Source organism: Mustela putorius, unplaced genomic scaffold (genome assembly GCF_011764305.1).
Source record: "Mustela putorius furo isolate JIRA1106 unplaced genomic scaffold, ASM1176430v1.1 tig00003870_pilon_pilon_pilon, whole genome shotgun sequence".
In the NCBI taxonomy this organism is placed as follows: Eukaryota; Metazoa; Chordata; class Mammalia; order Carnivora; family Mustelidae; genus Mustela; species Mustela putorius.
Genome location: NW_025422022.1, coordinates 8,650,473 through 8,672,273, shown reverse-complemented (window position 1 = coordinate 8,672,273; position 21,801 = coordinate 8,650,473). Strand labels below are relative to the sequence as shown.

The window sequence follows — 21,801 nt, the reverse complement described above, 5'->3', positions numbered from 1 at the left end:
TTCACGAAAAACAAAACAACAGCAACAAACTAGAAATCACAAGAATGCAATAGGCAGCATGGACAGGGGACAAGGATGAAGGGGGTCCAAGCGCTTTGCTTGTCTTAATGATAGAGCAAGCAAGAGTAGGAGGGTTCCATGCCACCTGATTGCTGCAGAGTATCAATTCCTCCAACCATCTCCCTCTCTCCTCCACCCTCTGTGTTCCCCAGGCATTTTTAGGCACCAGCATGGGACAAGAAGTGGAAAGAGATGGTAAAAAGCAAAGGTTTGACCTCATACTCATGAAACTTACCACGAGTGATAATAGCAAACATTCATATACTCATGGCAGCCACCCTTTGAACACTTTACATAGAACCACTCATTGAATTCCCACAACAATCCTATGACTATTCCCATTTTACAGATGAGGAAGCTGAGTCACAGAAAGATCAAAAGCGTTTAAAGGGCAACCATCAGGTGGTTAGCCTCAGACTGCACCACTCGGCGGCTACCCAAAAGCACAGCGAGAAGACAAAGGATTTGGGACTAAGTGACTTCCAAATTCCCTTCCGCATGCTCAGCCTCTGTTTCTATACCTGGAAATAGGAATTCTCCTCATGGGTACCCAGTACCTAGCAGGGTGCTCTGGCCATGTACAGACTCAATAAAGACTAGTTAAATGAAAAGATGTTTCACGTCAATTTATAACAGAAATCTTTAGAATATTTTAAGTCCATAAAACCACAATATCCTAATCTGGTTAGCCTTGCAATACCCTGATGTTTGCCTGCATGCAGCCTGGAAAGGAGCTTACGCCACTCCCCTACATTTCATTGCGAAAATAATTTAAAGATCCCCTCTCTTTGTCAAAATAACAAGCAGTCTGGAGTAGAGCTAGATTTCCCACCTGTCCCTAAACTACAAATTGCCCCAGTGTATCAGAGAAAAAAAAAATGTGGCACAGGGAGGAAATGAACCGAGACAACATCACTTGCAGCAACCGGAAGGAAAAACACACGTACAGACGCCACTCACATTCTATGTGTGTGGTTGCCCAGTAGGGAAATGCTTGCAGCTGCCTTGAGAAGCAAGTCTGGTGGCTGCAGCAAGACAGAGGCATAATCATGAAGCAAGACTGAGCTGCCGCCTCCCACCTGCCTGGTCAGAGAGAGGGCGAGAACACCAGGGACCACCCGATGAGCCAGCAACAGTGGTCCTGCCCCTGGTGAGTTCCCAGACACTTGCTGGGGCCTGAGGGTGTGGGGAGACTCACTCAGACTCTGACTTCCTGAGATGGTGTCAGACATCCGTTAGTGCTCCCCACTGTTGATACCCCTTAACTGGAGCCCAGAGGGACTCGGCATGCCCCGAAGGAGAAAAGAGGGACCCTGGGTTTCCTCCAAGTTGATCTGTAGGCACAGGCTTTAATGCAAGCTAAATGCTACATGATTCTGGTTTTTGAATCATCTTGGTAGGTGCTTCCTGGTGTAGAAGTTGCATGTCTCCTCCCCCTGGCCGCCCTCCTCGGAGAGGTTACCTGTGAGAACCTTGTGCCTTGGCTTTCCCTAAATGATTTCAGTACTTCCCAAATGTGGGCTGTCATTGATACTTAATGGCAGATTCAAGTCATTTATAATGTCATTTTCAGGTCCTCTGGGAATGACCCCTGAGGGGGTAAGAAACCATGATTGAGTATTGGACTCATGGTGTCCAGCCCTGCAGACCTTGTCCTTAGCATAATCTCTAAGGGGTTGGGAGCATTCTACTTAGTCAACGGGGCCACCCCAATAGCTTTGTCATCCTTCCTTTTCTCAATATTTACTAAGTCACGTCACTCATTCATTCATTCGGTTGCCTTTTCTTCAACAAAGGGTTTTCATCTTGCTGAAATTATTTCAAAATGAAGAACATACACAACCTGAAAACCTTCCCCCTATTTTTTTTATTTTTTATTTTCATATTTATTTATTTTATTTTTATTTTTCCTGTATGTCAGTGATGAGAGTTGAGACTGGGTGCTCTGGTCTTCTCAACTCCTGCTTCAGGAGTCCCCTCCTCTTCCCCCAGAAGCTGGTTCCCACCAGAAGTGGGTGCAAAAAGCATTTGCCCATCACAGGACTCTGGGAACCAACCAAGTGGCTTTCCTCCTTGTTTCTGCTTCCTTCCAAGTTTGGGAAGAAATTCCTCCCCATTTTCAAGGACATTCCTCTTTTAAGAATGTCAAAGGGGAGTAGTGGAGAGGGAAGGAGGTGAAATCAGCTTTGAAAAAAAAAATAGGATGTTCTCAATCAAATAAATTCAGCTGCTCTTGGGGGAAAAAAAAAGAAATCAGCTTTGAGGTGGTGCTCTATTTCTCATTAATTAGTTAATTCATGTATTTAACACCTATCTCGGGAATTTTCACTGTGTGGCAGCTACTTTTAAGTCAAACCTTACACAAGATGAAGCAAAATTGTATGTTGTCCTGCTTCCAAAAAGTTTACAGTCCAGGGGAGAAGCAGATGTTAATTACTAATTACAGGAATGTGATAAGGATCAGAACATATTGTGGGGGAAGCTGATCTCATCTGGGAAGCAGGGAGGTTTCTAGAAGGAAGGTGAGACTAGAACTGAAAAAAGGCGTAGGAGTTCACAAGTCTACGCTCCAGGCAGAGGGAACAGCGGAGACCATTTCCTGAGGTAGGAGGCTGCAGAATTACCTGGCAAAAGGGCCAGTGCAACAGGAGAGATGTGGGGAGTGGCTCAAAGTGAGCCCAGAGTTTCAGCGTAAAACATGCTGCTGATTCTAAGAGCTATGCAGAAGGTAGAGGGGCCGTGGTCTGCTTTGCATTTCTCAGAAATTCCTTCCGATCGGTGTGCAGAATGGATGGTGTGGCCCCCTCCCATCCATTCTCCACAGCTATCGGGGAGACCAATGAGAAGGTGCATGAATTCGGCCAAGCCAGCCTATCTGTGTGAGTACAGCCAAGCGTGGTGGCAGCAGAGAGTATCACACAGATTGAAAAGTCATCTTGAAAGGAAAATCAACAGGACTTGGTGGTGGACAGAATAGGAGAGCAGGGGAGGCGGGGTGTGTCAAAGGTGACCCCCAGTTTCCTGGTTTGCACATGCAAATGGATGTTGATGTTGCTTGTCAATCTCAGAGACTGGTGAAGTGGGTGGGGACCAGGCCCAGGTTAGTTTAGTTCTAGAACTGATCCAAAGGCAGACATCAGCCCAGCAGTCAACACTGACCAATATCTAGAGCTCCAAACAGAGGTCTGGGATCCTCGGCACACGGAGAGTTGGTAATCGCCGCCATGGGTATGCGTGATACACACCTGACGGAGGGGAATGACAAAGCAGGCGGGTGGCTTAGAATTGAATCCCAAAGAGGAAGTGCCTGGGTGGCTTAGCATGGAGTCTGCCCCAGATTCTCTCTCTGCTCTCTCTCTCTCCCTCCCCTTCCCTACTGCTTGTGCTCTTTTTCTCACTCAAATAAATAAATATAGTCTTTAAAAAGGAGAGAGAATTGAGTCTCAAGAAATTCTAACATTTAAATCGAGATAGAAGAGAAGGGTCCCGTCAAGGAGACTGGGAGGGTTTCGTGAAAAGTCAAATACGAAATTACCATATGACCCAGCGCTTCCATCCAAAAGAACTGAAAACAGGGACTCATATATTCACATGCACTCATACTTTCATAGCAGCACTAGCTGCAACAGCCTAGGAGAGGAGACAGCTTGCCTGTCCATCAGCAGGTGAGTGGGAAGGCAAATTGTGGTACAACCATACCGTGGAATATGATTCAGCCACCAAAAAACAAACAAACAAATAAACAAACAAAACACGAAGTACAGATACCTGCTACAGCATGGGTAAGTCTCAAAAACACTATGCTAAAGTGAGGGCACCTGGGCAACTCAGTAGGTTAAGCGTCTGCCTTTGGCTCAGGTCATGATCCCAGAGTCCCGGGATCAAGTCCCCTGTGGGGCTTCTCTGCTCAGCGGGGAGCCTGCTTCTTCCTCTGCCTGCTACTCCCCCTGCTTGGGCTCTCTTGCTCTCTTTCTCTCTGTCAAACAAACAAACAAACAAACAGACAAACAAACAGACAAATCTACCTTAAAAAATAAAACAAAACACTATGCTAAAGTGAAAGAAACCAGGCACAACAAGTACATGATTCCGTTTGTGTGAACTATCCAGAATGGGTCAACCCATAGAGAGAGGATGCTGATTGGTGGCTGCTGGGGGCGGGGGAGGGGAAAATGCGGAGCAAAGGCTTCATGCGTCTGTGATTGCCTTTTGGGGTGACAACAATGCTTTGGATCTAGGTAGAGGGGATGAATGCACAGTACTGTGAAATATTGAATGTCGCTGAATGGTCCTCTAAAATATCTACTGGATGTTATGTGAATTTCACCTGGATGCTGAAAGAGAAGACAAGGCAGGTGTAACCGGAGGCATAGAACACAGGCTGTGGGTGACTTTGGGCAAGTGAAGCAGCTCGGTTTCTTCTTTCTCTGTATGTAAATGAGCGGAACTAACTCTCTTGGAATGCTCTGGTAAGGATTAAACAGGACAGGTTTTTTGTTTTTTTTTTTTTAAGTTTCTAGCAGAGGGAAGGTATAGTAAAGGCAGTCAGTTTCCTACCTAGATCTCTTTAGTTTAGGCTCATCAGGACTGAAATAACTTCTCCTCCCCTCCCCCTCCTCCTCTTCCTTCCCCTCCTCCTCCCCCCCTTCCTCCTTCTTTTCATAGTTAAGGGGATGCTAACTCCTTCAGTTCGTCTTCCTTTAAAGCTGCTCACCTCTACGGGACATCCCTTTGTTTCTTTATTTAAATTCAATTTAATTTATATATACCTTATTATTAGTTTCAGAGGTAGACTTTAGTGACTCATCAGTTGCAGACAATACCCAGTGCTCACGTGCCCTCCTTAATGCCCGTCAGCCAGTCTTTGCCCACCTCCCCTCCAGCAACCCTCAATTTGTTCCCTATAGCTAAGAGTCTCTTACTGTTTGCCAGGACTGACCTAACTTCTAACAGCCTGAATCTTTATCTCAAGACCTGAGAGCTTTCTCTAAGCCAGGCAGAGCCCCTGTAATTGCCTAAAGGTGAACGAAAATGCCCAGAAACTAATTCTCCAATGGACCATAAATATCTCCGCTTCCTCAGGCCCGAGTGGGATAACTCTAAGACAAGCCTCTTACCTTTGTCCCTAAGCTTCCACGTGAGCTCAAGCTCAGTTGCCCACAGTGGCAGCTGGCTCGATAGATAACGCGTCTTTAGTGTGCCCTTCCCTTCTGGCTAGCCCTCCCCCACACCTGCTCCCTGTCAAAGTGTCCTGGGATTGTTTGTTAAACTACATGCACTTGAATCTGAGTCAGCATCTGCTTCTGGTGAAACTGAAGCTGAGACCACCTGCTACACAGCACTGTGGACACTTGGGCCATGTCATCCGCTGTTCCGTATTTAATCTTAGACATTGGCATTTTGATCTCTCTCATATCCATTCAAGGTCCTCCTCATCCCCTTCTGAGATCCCGCTTAGACAAAGCACCCAGGTACTACCACAGGGAGAGCTCCTATATTTTTTTTTCTTAAGTTTTTGTTTTCAAGTATCTCTACATCTAACATGGGGCTTGAACTTATGACCCTGAGATCAAGAGTCACATGTTCCAACGACTGGGCCAGCCAGGCGCCGCAGGAAGAGCGCCTTTAGACTTCACAAGTCCTCTGCAGAGCTGTGCCGCATCTTACGACAAGCCCCCTCCATTGGTTTTCTGCTCATCAGTCTCTTTGCAATTCATCTGATCAAAATTTCCCAACTGTGGGGCACCATATGATAATTGTACATGGTACACGATATAGAGATAGGGCCTAAAATCATGCTGAGTCACTAGATTTTGTCATGGAAAACGTTTCCATTTTCACTCTTCTGAACCTCTGATTTTGGTCTGATCTTAACATTCTCTAACCATTGACCATGTATCATTTTCAACAGAAAGAAAGTGGGCCTTGGGCCATGAGCCATTGGCAGGCAATGCTCGTGATCTAAAATTTAACAGGATGGTTTTGCTTTTCCATATCTATTTCTCATGATTACCTTCTATGAACCTTAATGGCACTGGTTATTTATCTGCAGGAGTGGTATAAGTTATCTTCTGCTATAAACATATTTAAGTTAAAAAAACACTGAGTCGAGCAAACTGAGGGTTGCTGGGGGGTGGGGGGGAGGAGAGGCTGGCTGGGTGATGGACATTAGGAAGGGTATGTGCTTTGGTGAGTGCTGTGGATTGTGTAAGACTGATGATTCACAGATCTGTACCCCTGAAACAAATAATACATTATATGTTAATAAAATTTAAAAAAAAAAATCATGTTACTAATTGCACTGGCAACACACCCGATAGCAGATGTGGAAGGTAGGACTTTGAGAGAAGACTGGCAGAGCTTCTCTAGAGCAGATACTCTTCCGGGTCACAGCTGCATCTCATTCCACCTAGCACCTGCCATGTGAGTGATGCATGGCCAGGAAGGACAGGGACATCCGAGGTAGGTGGTAATACACCATCCTTAGCTGTACTTTTTTTTAAAGAGAGATTAAGTGGGGGTGCGAGCAGAAAGCTGGTGCAGAAGGAAAGGGAGAGAGAGAATCCACACCCAGCAGAGAGCCCAACAGGCGGGGATTGATGAATGACCTCAAGACCCTGAGATCATGACCTGAACCAAAATGAAGAGTCCAGTCACTTACCCAACTAAGCCACCTAGGCGCCACCTGCTGATTTTTGCTCATTCCAATAAACAACTTTAGTGAGCCCACAATGGCTCCCAAATACCCAGGCGGTGATGGGAAACAATATGAAACGGACCCACCACAAGGCTCCCTTACAAACATGGCGGTTCTGCCCTGAGGAAGCAAACCAGGGGCTCAGAAGTCACTCAGCAATGGCGAAAGGTGTCAGTGCCTCCATGTTCGAACCTTCACATTCGCTTCAGATTAGAAGCATTGGTTGATGGAGGATGATAACTCAAAGAATCTCTAATGTTTTTTAAAGATTTTATTTATTTATTTGACAGACAAAGATCACAAGTAGGCAGAGAGAGAGGGAGAAGCAGGCTCCTTGCTGAGCAGAGAGCCCTATGTGGGGCTCGATCCCAGGACCTTGAGACCATGACCTGAGCTGAAGGCAGAGGCTTAACCCACTGAGCCACTCAGGCACCCTCTCTCTTTAATTTTTATAAGCAGCTGTTATTCCATGAGCCCCTCCCTTCCTTTCCCAAGGAGGATAAGTGAGGATTAATAACCCAAAAAAATTCACTTTAGAAAAATTTTAAGATATTGTGAAACGTTTCCTACCACAAAGAAGTACCTGTTATGTAGACATATATTCTAAATTATAATGGAAATAAAACAAATGTCTGTTTACCTGTTGCTCACCTTAATGACCCTTGAAGCCTGATCCATGCCCCTTATCAATTGTATGCATTCCTATCCACGCACCGCCCCCCCAAGGGACCTGCTGTCTTAAATTTTGTGTTAATCATATTCCCTTACTTTTCTTTTTGGATCTGGCCTCATATGTATACAAATATCATTGGTGTATGTGTAATTTATGCATAAATGTATTTCTATAAAGATTAACATATATAAATTATGCATACTGTATATGCAGTTTATTTGTGTTTGTTTGGGAACTTGAAACAAATACAATCCTACCATACATATGTTTCCATGTCTGGCTCTTTGGCTCAGCATTGTTTCTGAGGGTTATCCGTGTCGATTCAAATAGGCATTGAGTTATTTTGATGGTTGTACAACATTCTGTGTAACCATATGACCATCTATCATTTCTATCCATTGACAAAGCTGGGTAACTGCCAAAGATGAAGGCTCAGAGTATAATTTCAGGAAGGCACACACTCCCCAAATCTCTCTCTTTCTTTCTTTCTCTCTCTCTCTCTCTCTCACACACACACACACACACACACACAAAATGCTACCAGCAGTGGCTCCTGGGTGGCTCAGTCGGTTAAGCCTCTGCCTTCAGCTCAGCTCATGATCCCAGGGTCCTGGGATCAAGCCCCACATCAGGCTCGCTGCTCAGCAGGGAGCCTGCTTCTCCTCCCTCTCCCGCTCCCCCTCCCCAACTTGTGCTCTCTGGCTCTCTCTGGGTTAAACAAATGAATAAAATCTTAAAAAAAAAAAAAATGCTACACAGCAGAGGTGTGCAGCTTTGCTGCATATTGGAAACAGGTTTTAACTGGGGAGAAGTGGAGTAGAGCTGAAGTAGAGAACTGAGAGCCAGAAGGAAAAAGACATCAGAGGAGGAAAGGGGCTTTAAGTGGAGGGAAGAAAGAGATAAAAATCACTCTCAGAGATAAAATGTACTCCCACACAAGAACCGTGCTTGCTGTGGGCACAGTTAGAAGGCTTCTCTTCTCCATGTCCGCTTCTCCTACCGCATAAACCCTTGGTGGGAGGCTCTATTTGAATACTTACTCTGTAAATGCATCCTTCCCCAGGTCAGCAAACGGGCTCTGTGACTGCTAATCACTTTGCTAGATCCCGAAGAGAACTGAATTTCATACCACGCTCCCCTAGAGGCTTCCCGCTGATACATTTTTACAATCATTTTCCTTTAATGTATAGGGGACCCATTAGCGACCACACATTCATCAAATGGTAAAGTGTCCGTGAACCTTTTGTAACCTTTGGCTAGTTTCCACGATGGAAATTCCCCACCCCCAGCTTCACTTGTAAAGAATGGAAATATTTAGAGGAAGTGATACTATTAATGGCTCCACACCACCATGGGAAGTATTTTCCCCTAAAACCGCAATAGTAAGTTGGTACCTCCCATAACACCTTCACAAAATGGCTTTAGCAAGTACAGGGTTCTCTTGGCACCTGTTTCTCTAGAGAGAAGCTCTACAGGTGCTTTGTATCATAAGAGAAATGAAACGTTGAGGAGCTGATTCTCTCTGGCCCTCCACCAGAGTGGAAAAGTTGAGGCCAAAAGCTCTCCAAGGTTGTGTTGCTGGTCTGGCTTTGGTGGCTGCGGGGTCTTGGTGGGTGAGAATGATTCTTGGTAAGTAACGTATAGTGATTGATTCATTGAAAGAATAAAAGATTAGGGCATACTGAATGAGTCAATGTTCTTTAGAGAAACAGGACCCATAGCAGGTGAGCATATATGTTTGTATACAGAGAGTTTTATTTTAAGAATTTGGCTTATGCATTTATGGAAGCTGGTAAGTTCAAAATCTGCAGAGTAGGCTGGAGATCTGGGGAAGAGCTGCTGTGGGAGCTGAGTGCAAAGTCAGTCTGCTGGCAGAATTCTCACTGAGGGGGACCAGGCTTTTTCTCTGAGGACTTTCAACTGATTAGATGAGGCTCACCCACATTATAGAAGGTTATCTCTTTTACTCAGAGTTAATAATTTAAATGTTAATCTTACCTAACAAATAACTTCATAGTAACATCTAAAATAAGGCTTGAAAATAATTTAAAAAATAAGTTTTGAACAAATATCTGGGTCTCTTGGTCTTGCCAAGTTGACACATAAAATTAACCATCACAGGTACCATATCTCATTTCAGAAAGTATGTTAGTTATTTACTCAACATTTGTTAAGGGACCCCTATGGGCTGGCACTGTGCTAGGTTTTGAGGATTTAGCAGTGAAGCTAAGTGGGCAAAATCCCCATTTCTAAGGAATTCATATATAAAAGATGTCTTAGTAATTAAAATCACTTGTAGGTTTTCTGCCCTTAAGAAGCAATGCAAACACAACACAAGTCAATCAAATAGAATTTTCCTTGATAATATGATATCAGGATATAATGAGGTTGTGTCTTCATGGACCTCATGGTTGACAAGGGACCTCAGATATAAATTATACAATGACCTTAAACACATTTCCACAATTATACACAGCACGCTATCCATTAAACCGCTTTTAAAAGCACATCCGGTTCAGTAAGGAGTGACAAATTGCATACTGATGTATTTAAAATAAAATGATCAAGGCACATTGTACACAAGTTAGTTGATTTTTTTCATAATTTCTTTATTTTTATGGCAAGATGGATAAAAGAAACGCTTCATCAGTGTGTTCTGATTTGAGAAGCATTGATTGGAAAGACAGGACGGTTTGATGGTGCTTGTTTCTTTGGTTGCTTTAATTTATTTACCTTATTGGCCTGTGATTTCATTGTGTTTTTAGTGTCTTGTCTGAAGCAAGGGTAGGCATTATAGAAAAGGCATTAGTTCATACTGTTTGGAACTGAGAATCCATCTTTTTTTTTTAATGATGAGGTTATCCGAGCCAGCTTCCTCAGCGTGACATGTGGCCCTGGGCGTGTGAAGGTCGCGTGCACAACTTACGCTCTAGGAGAGCATTAGTATTTTCCTAGGATATCCGAGTGCCACAAGCTAGGGCTAATAATCCAATCAAAGTTTGTGGTAAGGGCTGTGGAAAAGGCACAAGGATACATACTACAGATGGGTGCACTTCAGAGAGCGGAGTTTTACTAAAGATTGCATCACCTGGCATCTCTACCATGGACCCCCCACTCTCAAGAAGCTTACACCTGAGATGAGGAGAAAATATACATTTGCAGAACAAAAATCACATTTGCAAAGCCGCTAAATGGCTTCCTTGATGCTCTCCTAAATGGCCAAGCTTTCCCCCAGCTCATGATTTGTGCGCTGGAAGGAACTGTGAAGGCTTACCAGCGAGGCTCCTCCCCTCCCTCAGCAATCAGGTCACGGGTCACCTTATCATGCTGCCCTCCCTTCCCATGTTATATAAAATAGCCACATCCCCGCCTCAGACACCTACTCTGTTACCTGCACTTACCACCACCAGGCATAGTAAATATCGGTGCATTTGCTTGATTTTCTCTTTCTTTCCCCCTGAAAGGCCAGCTTGGTCAGGGAAGGACTGAGTTCTGTTCAGTGCTGCATCTCTGGCCCTCGGTAGGTGCATAATAAATATTTGTTGAGTGGATAAACAAATAATAGGCGAGAGATTCACCAAGTGAGTGTTAGAGGCCAATGCCATTACTGGCCAGGAGAAGAGCTCTTTAAGAAGCCCGCTCAGGAGGGCTGAGGCTCAGATGGCCCATATGGAAGAAGAAGAAACAGAGAAGCATGAGGAGATTGTGAAGGGAAGAACAGGTGGTCTGAGCCAAGGCACAAGGTGGCTGTGCCCCAGCAGACTTCCAGGGACCCGTGAGCTGCTCCCATTGACTTATGAGGTCGTTGGAGGGCAGATGCGGAGGCACCCCTCTGGCCCGTTGTCCCTCGTGAGAGGCCAGATGCCCACCCTCTTGGCCTGCACATGCTGTAGGCAGAGACAGATTTCTCCCCAGGAACGCAAATTTGGATCTCCTCCATTATTCGGATAACAGCCTGATTGAAAAACACAGTTCAAATCAATATAGCCAAGAAAAGAATATTTTTGGCCCGAACATTTTGCAGAGAAATGTGGCAGCTGCTTGTTTCAGCCACAGGGAAACGTCAGGAATGTTTTCACATAATACCTTACCCCTAAGCGAGTGCACCATGGGCGCTCCCAGGTTTCTGCTGGGAAGACTGAGTGGCAAGATGTGTCTATTTCACAGTTAAACAAAATGTTGGGTAGAGAGAAGTTTTTACATCCATGAGTTAATGCTCCAACAAACAGCAATACTGGTCTTGTCCATGTCCTATTATCTCCCTGCTGAACAATTTATTTCTTAATAGCAGAGAACAGCTACCTGACCCCACACTCTCTATTTGACTTCAATCCAGTGTGTGTTTCTTTCTTCTGTTTGAAATGTAGTTGTGCAGGATATTGAAAATGTGAACAGAGTCCGAATGTCCATCAGAAGGATCCTTTTTATAATTTGGGAAACCACACTTTGGAATACCACGCCACTATTTTAAAAAATTAAAGAATAAAGGTGATCTATATGCAAAGATATGAAAAGAGGTGAACTAAATCCAAAGCAATAAATACAATAGAACATAGAGTATTATGCCTATTTTTAATAAAATGATGACTAGTATCTATCTCCTTGGGAAAAAATAAATAAATAAAAGCAAAAAGGACCATCAGAGTTCAAGAAATGGGCAGATTCAATAGGGCTGGATAACTGGTGAAATATTTCAGAGGGCAACTTTGGAGCCAATGGACTTGGTCTGAGTCCCACCCCTACCCCCTTCCTGCTGTGTGGTCTTGAGCAGGTTACCACTCTACCCTTCCGTTTCTCAGTTTCTCCTCTGCAGAAGCAAGCCAAGAGCCATAATACCTCACTCAGTGGTTTTTATGACTCAGTACACAGATCTGAGTGTTCTATGAGTTAATATATGCAAAACACTTACAGCCGTATCTGATGCTTGCAAAGCTCAGTACATACTAGCTATGAGGAAGAAGAGGAAGACAGAGCATATGCTTTCAGAAAAGAGAAGGATCCTCAAGAATGAATAGGGTTTGACCAGAAGAGAATTCCAGAAGAGAAGAGCTTGAAAAGACAAAACCCAAAGGCTCTAGGATGGAGGAAATAATCCAATTAAATTCATCTCAGCCTCTGTAAAGAAGGTCAAAATGGTATTTCATTACCTTGGTGATAATCATGAACTCATACATATAAGAATGAAGACGAAATATAAGGAGGATATCCTTCGTCATCATGTTGACCATCACGCCTATCAGTCACCCGTTAACAAGTATTTCTAGAATCTGGGCCCAACTATTGGGATGATTTCTTTCACTGTATGTTGATTTGTAGTTATAGTAGTTACCTCAGTGTCACTCAAACAAATAGAAAAAAGAAAATCACTGTATGACCTCTTGAGAGACGTGGACACCTCAATTTTCCGTACTTATGAGGAATTACAGGAATACCTATAGTTGATAAATTAAATTATGTGTCTTTCACCTGTAGGTTCAAGAGATCTTCATTGTTTTGTCTTTTAAGTTTAAAATCTTTCTCCCTCTGTTCAGATTCCTAGTTATGCTCCAACCCTAGCTCTCCTTCTCAACTTGCAAGGGACCCCTGTGGGCCTGGAGGAGAAGGGAGAAGCAGCTTCCCAGCGGTAGACTCTAAGTTCTAGGCAGCCCCTTGGTCACTGAGCTGGGCAACGCTGGCAAACACCTTATCACCTTCACCCAGTAAATGAAACTCAGATGAGTCCCTGAAACACTGAGGCTTTTGCCTACTACCCCTGACCACACTGAAGAGGCATTGTGAGAACCAAGACCCAGTCTTGCAAGTCTCTGAGGGCTCAGACTGGGAGGTCAGACATTTCAGAGCTCTGGAGGATTTATTTGCAAGGCGTGCTGTGTGGAAGTTGCCAAAACAGCTAGTAGCTAAATTTAAGAAATTAACGTAATTAATTGGTCCAAAGGGGTATCATTCACTCTTGGAGTTGCGTTGCCAAGAATTGAGCTGGGGAGTTTGGTCTCCGGGGAAGAGTTAAGGATCAGACAGGAACCATTACAAAAATTTCCACTGAAAAATAAGTTCCTTGTAAGAGAAGCTGACAGACTTGCTAATTGCAGCTTACTCTGAACCTAATGACAGTCTGTGTGCAGCATTTGTGAAGAAAGCACAGAGCGTTTGAATGATGGGGAGCAGAGCGGGGGCGGGGTGGGGGTGGGGAGCTCTGAGCAGATGAATCTGAATCAAAAAGGCATGTCAAGTCCCTTAGAATAGTGATCCATTTTAGAGTGAACTGCATTGGGGAATGACTCAAATTGGCTTTCCCCACGATTCTTACCAACAGCAAAGACTGATAAGACACATGGGTGCTGCTGTGTTTTTCACAGCAGGCACACCATATTATGCTGCCCAAATTTCAAACATTTCCTTGATGTCGGATGATCACAATAGAAAGGAATGTTATTTTTATCCAGCCATTGGTAAGATTTTTGTTTTCCTTAATCCCAGAAACTGAATCACTGGCTGCTTCAGAGCCTCTGACCTAAGTCTTCATTGACGTCTATCACCTTTATAGACCATTTATTAGACCAGCCCAAGAAGAGGGTTTCAGCTGCTGCAATGGGGTATTTACATTCTGACTTATCGTTGAAGTGAGTTTCTTGCAAAGCCCATTCCATTTGCACTGTAGCTTTATAAGACTCTCTTCTTGAGGTAACCCTCCTTTCTGAATGTTCAATACAGTAAAAACTAGGTTTTTATTTTACATTTGATCTTCCTCTTCAATCTTGGTGATAGCTACCATTCTTGGAGCAAGATATTCATGGCTAACATTTAGGTACTGATGTACAATTCAGTCAGCGCATTGACCCACATCACCTTATCCAATGTCCACAGGGGTCCTGGGGGCATTATTATATCCCCTGCACTACAGATAACGAAACTGAGGAGATTAGGGTAGAAGAGATGAGGTAACTTAAAGTAAAATTGGGCAATGAGCAAAAGACCTGGATAGGACTGAATCTGAGTCATTGGCTTAAAGGAGTTTATCCAATAACCTGGCAACTCCTCCCAGTGGATCCTGACAGCGCCCACACCTCTGGTGTGAGGACATTGATTTTTCTTTGATAAAAGTGGATTTTATTGCAAGATGGGAAGTTTTTGTTTTAAGTTCCACCTCTTCCATATTGCTTTCATCATGCTCCCCACCAAAGGTCAAGACTTCCCATGAGAAAATCTACTGTACAGGTGAAGTAGCCCTTCAGCTTCCCTTCCCAAGTCTCAGCTCCTTCTTTTGGCACTCGGGCTGACCAAGTCCTCTTTCCAACTATCTGAGATCCATGGAAAGGGTGGACTCCTTCCTCCAATCTGACTTCATCAAAATGTGCTCATAGGGAAGGATTTGGTCTCACTGATTTGGGTTTTGGCATTGCTGCCAAGCCACTCCCCACCACCATTTACAATTGAAGTCATATTTCTTACTCTGAAATAAGTTTGTTTCTCTAGTAAAAGGTATTTAGGGGAGTGGATGGAGGAGATGAGGTTTTGCATCAAAGGACATCTGCCTTTATTGCCCGGATTCTGCCATGTAGATGTCCTGTGCTTTAGCCAACTTGGCTTTAAGGAGAACATCTTGTTCTACTGATCAAGACAGCAAGCAACTTGCCATACATTTGCTTTGACATATTCCAAATAGGTGTTTAGCAGGAAGAACTGTTTTTATTTGAAAGCAGTGTAAGAATAAGTCTGTGAAATGCTAGAGTCACTTAGTTCCTCAGTGGAAAGAAAATGGATGCTTCTACATTAATTAGAAGGTTTGAAAGGTAGGAAAGGGGTGAGGGTGATTGAGAAATGATTTTAGCAAGCAGAGTATTAAGTATTCTGTTGCAAAACTGGTGTAGCCACTCTGGAAAACAGCATGGAGTTTCCTCAAAAAGTTAAAAATAGTGTTACCTTATGACCCAGCAACTGAACTACTAAGTATTTACCCCAAAGATATAAATGTAGTGATCCAAAGGGGCACATGCACCCCAATGTTTGTAGCAGCAATGTCCACAATAGCTGAACTATGGAAAGAGCCAGGATCTCCCATTTACTGATGAATGGATAAAGAAGATGTGGTATATATAATGGAACATTACTCAGCCATCAAAAAGAATGAAATCTTACCATTTGCAACATGGAAGAAACTAGAGGGTATTAGGCTAAGCAAAAAAAAAAAAAAAAAAAAAATGACATCAGAAAGGGAGATAAACCATTAGAGACTCTTAACTATAGGAAACAAATGGCAGGTTGCTGGAGAGGAGGTTGGGGGGTATGGGGTAACTGAGTGGTGGACATTAAGGAGAGCACTTGATAAAGGAGCACTGGCTATTATGTGCAACTGAGGAGTCACTAAAGTTTACCTCTAAAACTAAAAATACATTATATGTTAATTAAACTGAATTTTTTTAAAAGGTTTTTTTCTACAAAAAAAAAAAAAGTATTCTTTCAAGACAGTGTGTTCCCATCTGGAGAATGGGTGGTAGAAAATAGGGTTACAATAATGAAAGGGTCCCAACCCAAACTGCGTAGCCCCTCTCCTGCTTCTGCCTCAGTTCTCCTAAACACCCAGCCAGCTCTGCAGATTTCATCCCCATCACCACAGTGTCCAGCCCCTCCAACCTGGGCCTAAGGAGGCAGAAGTGGCAAGGAAAGAGGAGAGGAATCATAGAAGCTCCATTTGGCTTAAAGAGAAGGTCTTGGGATAGATATTATTGTTAAAAAAAAAAAAAAAGTCATTGAGTTGCATACCATTCCCTTCCATTTCCCTCTTCATGCAAGTGTCAACTTCTTGGAGACATTCTACTGATCTATCATCGGCCTATAGGAAATGTATGGCAGATTTCCTGGTTAGCAGGTAGAAGGGATAGAGGACTGGTGCATAATTATGTAATAGAATTTCACTGAGCACTTTGTATGTTCTGAACACACACACCTCCTTTGCTTCACAGTCACACAATGGGGGAAGTGTTACAAGCTTAGAACCTCCACAGGGTAAACAAGGACCCTGGAGGTAGCCTGCCTGGGTTCAAGTCCTGGTGGTAACGCACAGTTGCTGTGTGACCTTAAGATAGTTACCTCTCCTGGGGTAACCTCTCCCGGAAGCCACTTCTTCACCTTTAAAACTTCCACACAGCTGTGTCATGGGTCCCTAAGCCCACCCCCAGTTTGATGACTCACCAGAGGGACTCAGAGGACTCAAGATATAATCGTACTCAGAGCTATGATCTATTACGCCCAACAGAATCAAACTGAAATCAGCAAAGGGAAAAGCACATGGGGCAAAGTCCAGAGGAAACCAGATACTAGCTACTGAGAATCCTCTCCCAAGGAGTCACACAGGATATGCTTAATTCCTCCAACAAGTTATGACAGGTGTGAAATGGTGTCTATCAGAGAAGCTCATCAGAGACTCGGGGCTAGGGTTTTCATTGCAGGCTGGTCACTTAGGCACCCTCTGTCTGCTACATACCAAAATTTCAAACTCCCAGAAGGGGAGCAGGTGTTAGCATAAACCGCATTGTTCGTACATCGTTCATACAAACGTGGTGGAAGTCCTCCTGAAATCCAAGTTCCCAGATGCCAGACAAGGGCCAACCTTGCAAGCAGGGCTTTCTAAGGCCTCAGCTGTACTGTGTTAACTCATTTCTGTACATCAGTTCATTGGATTATTGTGAATTTAGATTAAGTAACATATATCCATCACTTACAACAACAGTGTCTTATACTTGAGAAACCCTAAAAATTTGTCTAGCCATTACCATCAAGTAGGAAAAACTGCTAAGGTTTACAATGACTACAAACTCAAGATTGTTGGGGCGCCTGGGTGGCTCAGTCGTTAAGTGTCTGCCTTCGGCTCTGGTCATGATCCCAGGTTCCTGGGATCGAGCCCCACATCTGGTTCCCTGCTCGGCGAGAAGCCTGCTTCTCCCTCTCCCTCTGCTGCTTCCCTGCTTGTGTTCCTCCTCTCACTGTGTCTGTCTCTGTCAAATAAATAAAATCTTTAAAAACAAAAACAAAACTCAAGATGGCCACACCCGGAATCTGAATTCACATCCAACAGACTAAAAAACATCCATGCCCTTATTCACTTTATTTTAGCATAAGCAAAATAGTACCCTTCAAAACCCAGCTAAGAATAGAAGTGGTGGGTTCCTCCCTTCTCAGGCTCACAGAAGCTGGAGCCTGGAAATGTAGCCGACTGTTTTTGAAGACACAAGTTTGTCGAACTACATACAAAATCACACTATGATGCAGAATCTTCCTTGGCCAATCATACTCTTGGAGTCCAGTCCTTTAATGTCCCAAATGAGCACAGTTTGGACTGACCACAGTCTTTCCATCCTACTCAATTAGGCATGCTTTGTGGATGTCTCTCATTTGGGGGGGGGGGGATATGGACCCATAACACTCTAAGAATTTTCTTTTATGAGATCTAGATGGTGAATTTTCACACGATAATTGAAGTCATCCAATTGTAAATCATTTTTAGGTTTACACAACTTCTGGCAAAGAAATTTCTCCTGGGCATCCCCTCCCCGTGCTAACCGGTTAATCATGACTTTACGTGACAGAATTCCCTCTACTTCATTGTTCACCGGGTTTATGTGACTTATGGGATGACTAGCCCATAGCTGGCTGTGAAGGCCAAGTAGACAGTTATGGCACTCATTAATTCAGCTGAACGAGAGAAGTCTCTGCATTGAGAAGAATTCCTTTAATTGAAAGGGATCACCGAGTCAAAAAAAAAAAAAAAGGATTTGGAAAATGGACAGGGCTAAGAGAATCCTTTGAATTTTGCCTCAGTAGTTAGATCCTTTGAGAGAAATTTCATAAGGAAAAAATTTTAAGTTAAAAAAATACACTCTTAATGGAGATTGCCATATCATCATAGAGTATGATGAAATAGAGTCTTGGCTCAATAGTTTATTTCAACAATAGCATAGTTAGTGGTTACCCATCTGTCTTGTCCAATAAATGAAACTTTTGTAAACTTCATAATCATTTTCATCCCCTATAAAGATTTGCATAGGATTTACATATGGTGAGTGGTCAATAAAGGTCTGTTCCTTTCACATTCAATTCCTGATGTATTGTTATTTAATAAAAGAGATTCACCTTTGACTTGGTCGTTTATGACATATCCCAAGTGTGTAGGTGTGTATTTCCTGGATGACGAGAGTCAACCCAGTGCCAAATTTTGACACCTACACAATCTCTCCCTCGAGTGAGAAAAGCAAGCAAGAAAAAGAAACTAAAGGGAAAGAATAATGTGACTAGGGCTGTTCAATATCATAATTTGAAGAATAACTCATGGGATCTAGAAAAAATAAGAAGTGAAGCTTCTAGAATATGGAGGTCAAAGCATTCGTTCTATCTCTGGTTGATATTAGCCAGGCCCAGGGGTACTACTTAAGACATGCAGAGGAGAAATGAGAGGTAGAACACACTAAACAGGAGGAGAGATGAAACAGAAGACTGCCAGCATACACCATGCATTAGCATTTCATTTTTCTTCCTTTATAATGTCTCAACTAGTCCTTGAATATTTGTACCTTCACCATTGCCCAGAATAATTTCTCCTTTCTACTCAAGTATCAGACTTCACTTGACGTCTTTTCTTCTTGATGTCTTCTTTTGAATGTTCCATGCCCTAGTGCTTTCTCCTTCTTCCAAATGTATAGTTTCACTTATTAATGTCAAATATTGTTTCTTAAGGTCACATTTAGATTTTATATATATGTATGTATATATGATTAGATCATATATAATTATCAAAGGAAATGATATATATATATAATTTTTGCATACTTTTAAGTTTCTTTTTTTAACAGCAACAAAATTTTTATGAAAGCTCTTCATATAATTGACATTATGAATCTTTGATTAGAACATTTAATTATCACATAATAAACAAAGCACCTCATTTTTACATCATTAATTGTTTGAAATGTTTGAAATCTACATGGTGGGTTTTCCATTACTTTCTTTTCTTTAGGTTTGGAAATATTTTTTTTAATTGAGTTATAGTTGGCACACAATGTTCCTCTAAGTTTCCTCACTGAACCGAAGGGTCTTTTGTTCTTTTATCAGCAGCAAGCATTTCTTCTTTTTTTTATATATAATTTAAAAAAAAGATTTTATTTATTTATTCAACAGAGAGAGATCACAAGTAGGCAGAGAAGCAGGTAGAGAGAGAGAGGAGGAAGCAGGGTCCCCACTAAGCAGAGAGCCCGATGCAGGGCCCGATCCCAGGACCCTGGGATCATGACCTGAGCCAAAGGCAGAGGCTTTAACCCACTGAGCCACCCAGGCACCCCAGTAACGAGCATTTCTTAATCATTTACTGTGAATAGGGTAAAGAGAAGGTGACTTCTAGGGTTTGATCAGACTTTAACCATGGTCACCTTTCCTCTGATTCCTACCCCAATGGTACTGCTGTCTAAGCACAAAAGTTTCCTGTAGAAAAATCCCAAACCAAGCTTGCTAAAAGCAGTTTTCTTATTTCCAGATCAAACAGCTTAATTCTGGAGACCAGCCTCCACTCTTTATTGCATAAAGTTTGAATACCCAAAAGTAAATGGCAGGAAAAAAAAAAAAGTGCCTCGTGTGCATACACACAAAAAATGCCTTCTCATAGGTAGGATTTGGCCTGTTTCGTCATTGAGTGGGAACCTGTGCTGTGTACCCTTTCTGATGCTACCATAGTGCTCTCTTCTTGTGAAGATCCGTCAGCCTCTCACAAGAGGGCCATTCAGGTAAGGGGTGCTACCCTTTCCTGGTGAAGCAAGGACCGCACCATTCTTACTTGTGAGGATTATTTCATTTCCTCCTCTTCTTTGGACTCTTTAAATTATTAGCCAACTCTCGATCATGTTTTCTTTCAGTTATTTTGCAGCTCTCTACTGTAATTTATAGCCCAACCCTTTCTCATATGTCATGTCCTCTTCGTCCTGAGCAAAGGGTTTCTTTTGCTTGATGTCTCTTTAATTTACCCATACTTGCGTGTTGGGTGGCACTCAAGACTGAGCCTTCTTCCAACAGCAGTTTCCTGGAACCACAGAATTTGGAGCTGGGAAGGACAATCGTCACCCTGCCCTGGTGACACCCTGGCAACTGTAGCCTGCAGAATTCTAGCAACAATGGATAGTTTCGTTATGAATTCCACATCAACCTCTGTTGGTGGAAGAACACCCTCCTTTTGTCATGGTACAGGCAGGAATTTCAGAAAATTATTTGATAAGGCCTATTTTTTCCACACTGCTTCAGTGGTTTGCCCCTCAGTGGCATGAGACAAGCCTCAAGGGAATGGGTATCTGGAAACAAAATGGCACACAAACATGGCAAGCTCTCTCAACTAGAGAAGATCTTCATGACAAAAATGATGTTCAATGGACTGGATGCCAACTTTATGGGGTAGATCTTTCTCTCCAAAGCCTGGGATTGACAACACATGGCAATTCATATGGGATATTATAAAAGAGAAAATGTTTTAGCTCTAACAATGGTTGAAGCAGCTTTTGAGAAACTTCTGTAATGACAACCAAGTGTCAGTATGGAGGAATATGTCCAGAAGGACATGAGGTAAAAGTCAAGTTTATACAGGAGAATGAGGGGAACTCACAGATCACTTTGAACTGGCTTATGTGTAGATATTCCTTTAACGTGAATTTACCAAAAATTGACTCACTAATATGGGCTGTTGTGAAATACAGATAGCCAGGGGCTTGTTTTGTAATGTCTGTGAGGTATGTCTTCATGATGCCAGACCATAAAGCAGAAACTTCCTCCACCCTCTTCCTCAGAGAAATTTGAACATGGACAATGACTTCTTGGATTCCTGAGCAAAGCCTCATTCGCTTCTAGATTCCAAGGATAAAACAGGAAGGCATGGAAACTCCAGTCTGCTTCTCTAACCATCTCCTTACAGAGATCCATGTATATATCCTTCTCTCTGTGCTCCTTCACCCCCATCCCATATGAAACACTTGCTAGTGCTCTTCCTGTAAATCGTCTGAATTAGATTGCTGAGGACTCGTCTTCCCACATGGTAGAAGCTTGGTATTCTCTCCGTTATATGCAGAAGCCCATTCAAGTCAAAGTTTTACAAACTCATGTGTCTCTTACAAAATACTTGATCCTGATCCACTTTAAAAAAGATGGACTTTGCATGCCTGGGTGGCTCAGTCGTTAAGCGTCTGCCGTTGGCTCATGTCATGATCCCAGGGTCCTGGGATCAAGCCCCGCATCAGGCTCCCTGCATAGCAAGAAGCCTCCTTCTCCCTCTCCCACGCCCCCTGCTTGTGTCCCTGCTCTCAGTCTCTCTCTCTCTGTCAAATAAATAAATAAAATCTTTAATAAA

At 43.0% G+C, this 21,801-nt stretch overlaps 1 protein-coding gene across 2 annotated transcripts in view; it reads left to right on the top strand.

The window, feature by feature from the left end:
* Positions 1-1,022: 1,022 nt before the first annotated feature.
* The window catches only part of NEDD9 (neural precursor cell expressed, developmentally down-regulated 9), a 187,288-nt gene continuing 166,509 nt past the window's right edge, over positions 1,023-21,801 (top strand). For both annotated transcript variants that reach the window (XM_013056840.2, XM_045066991.1), the window contains exon 1: positions 1,023-1,210. The gene's annotated coding sequence lies outside the window, so the exon portion shown is untranslated. The remainder of the gene's footprint in view (positions 1,211-21,801) is intronic.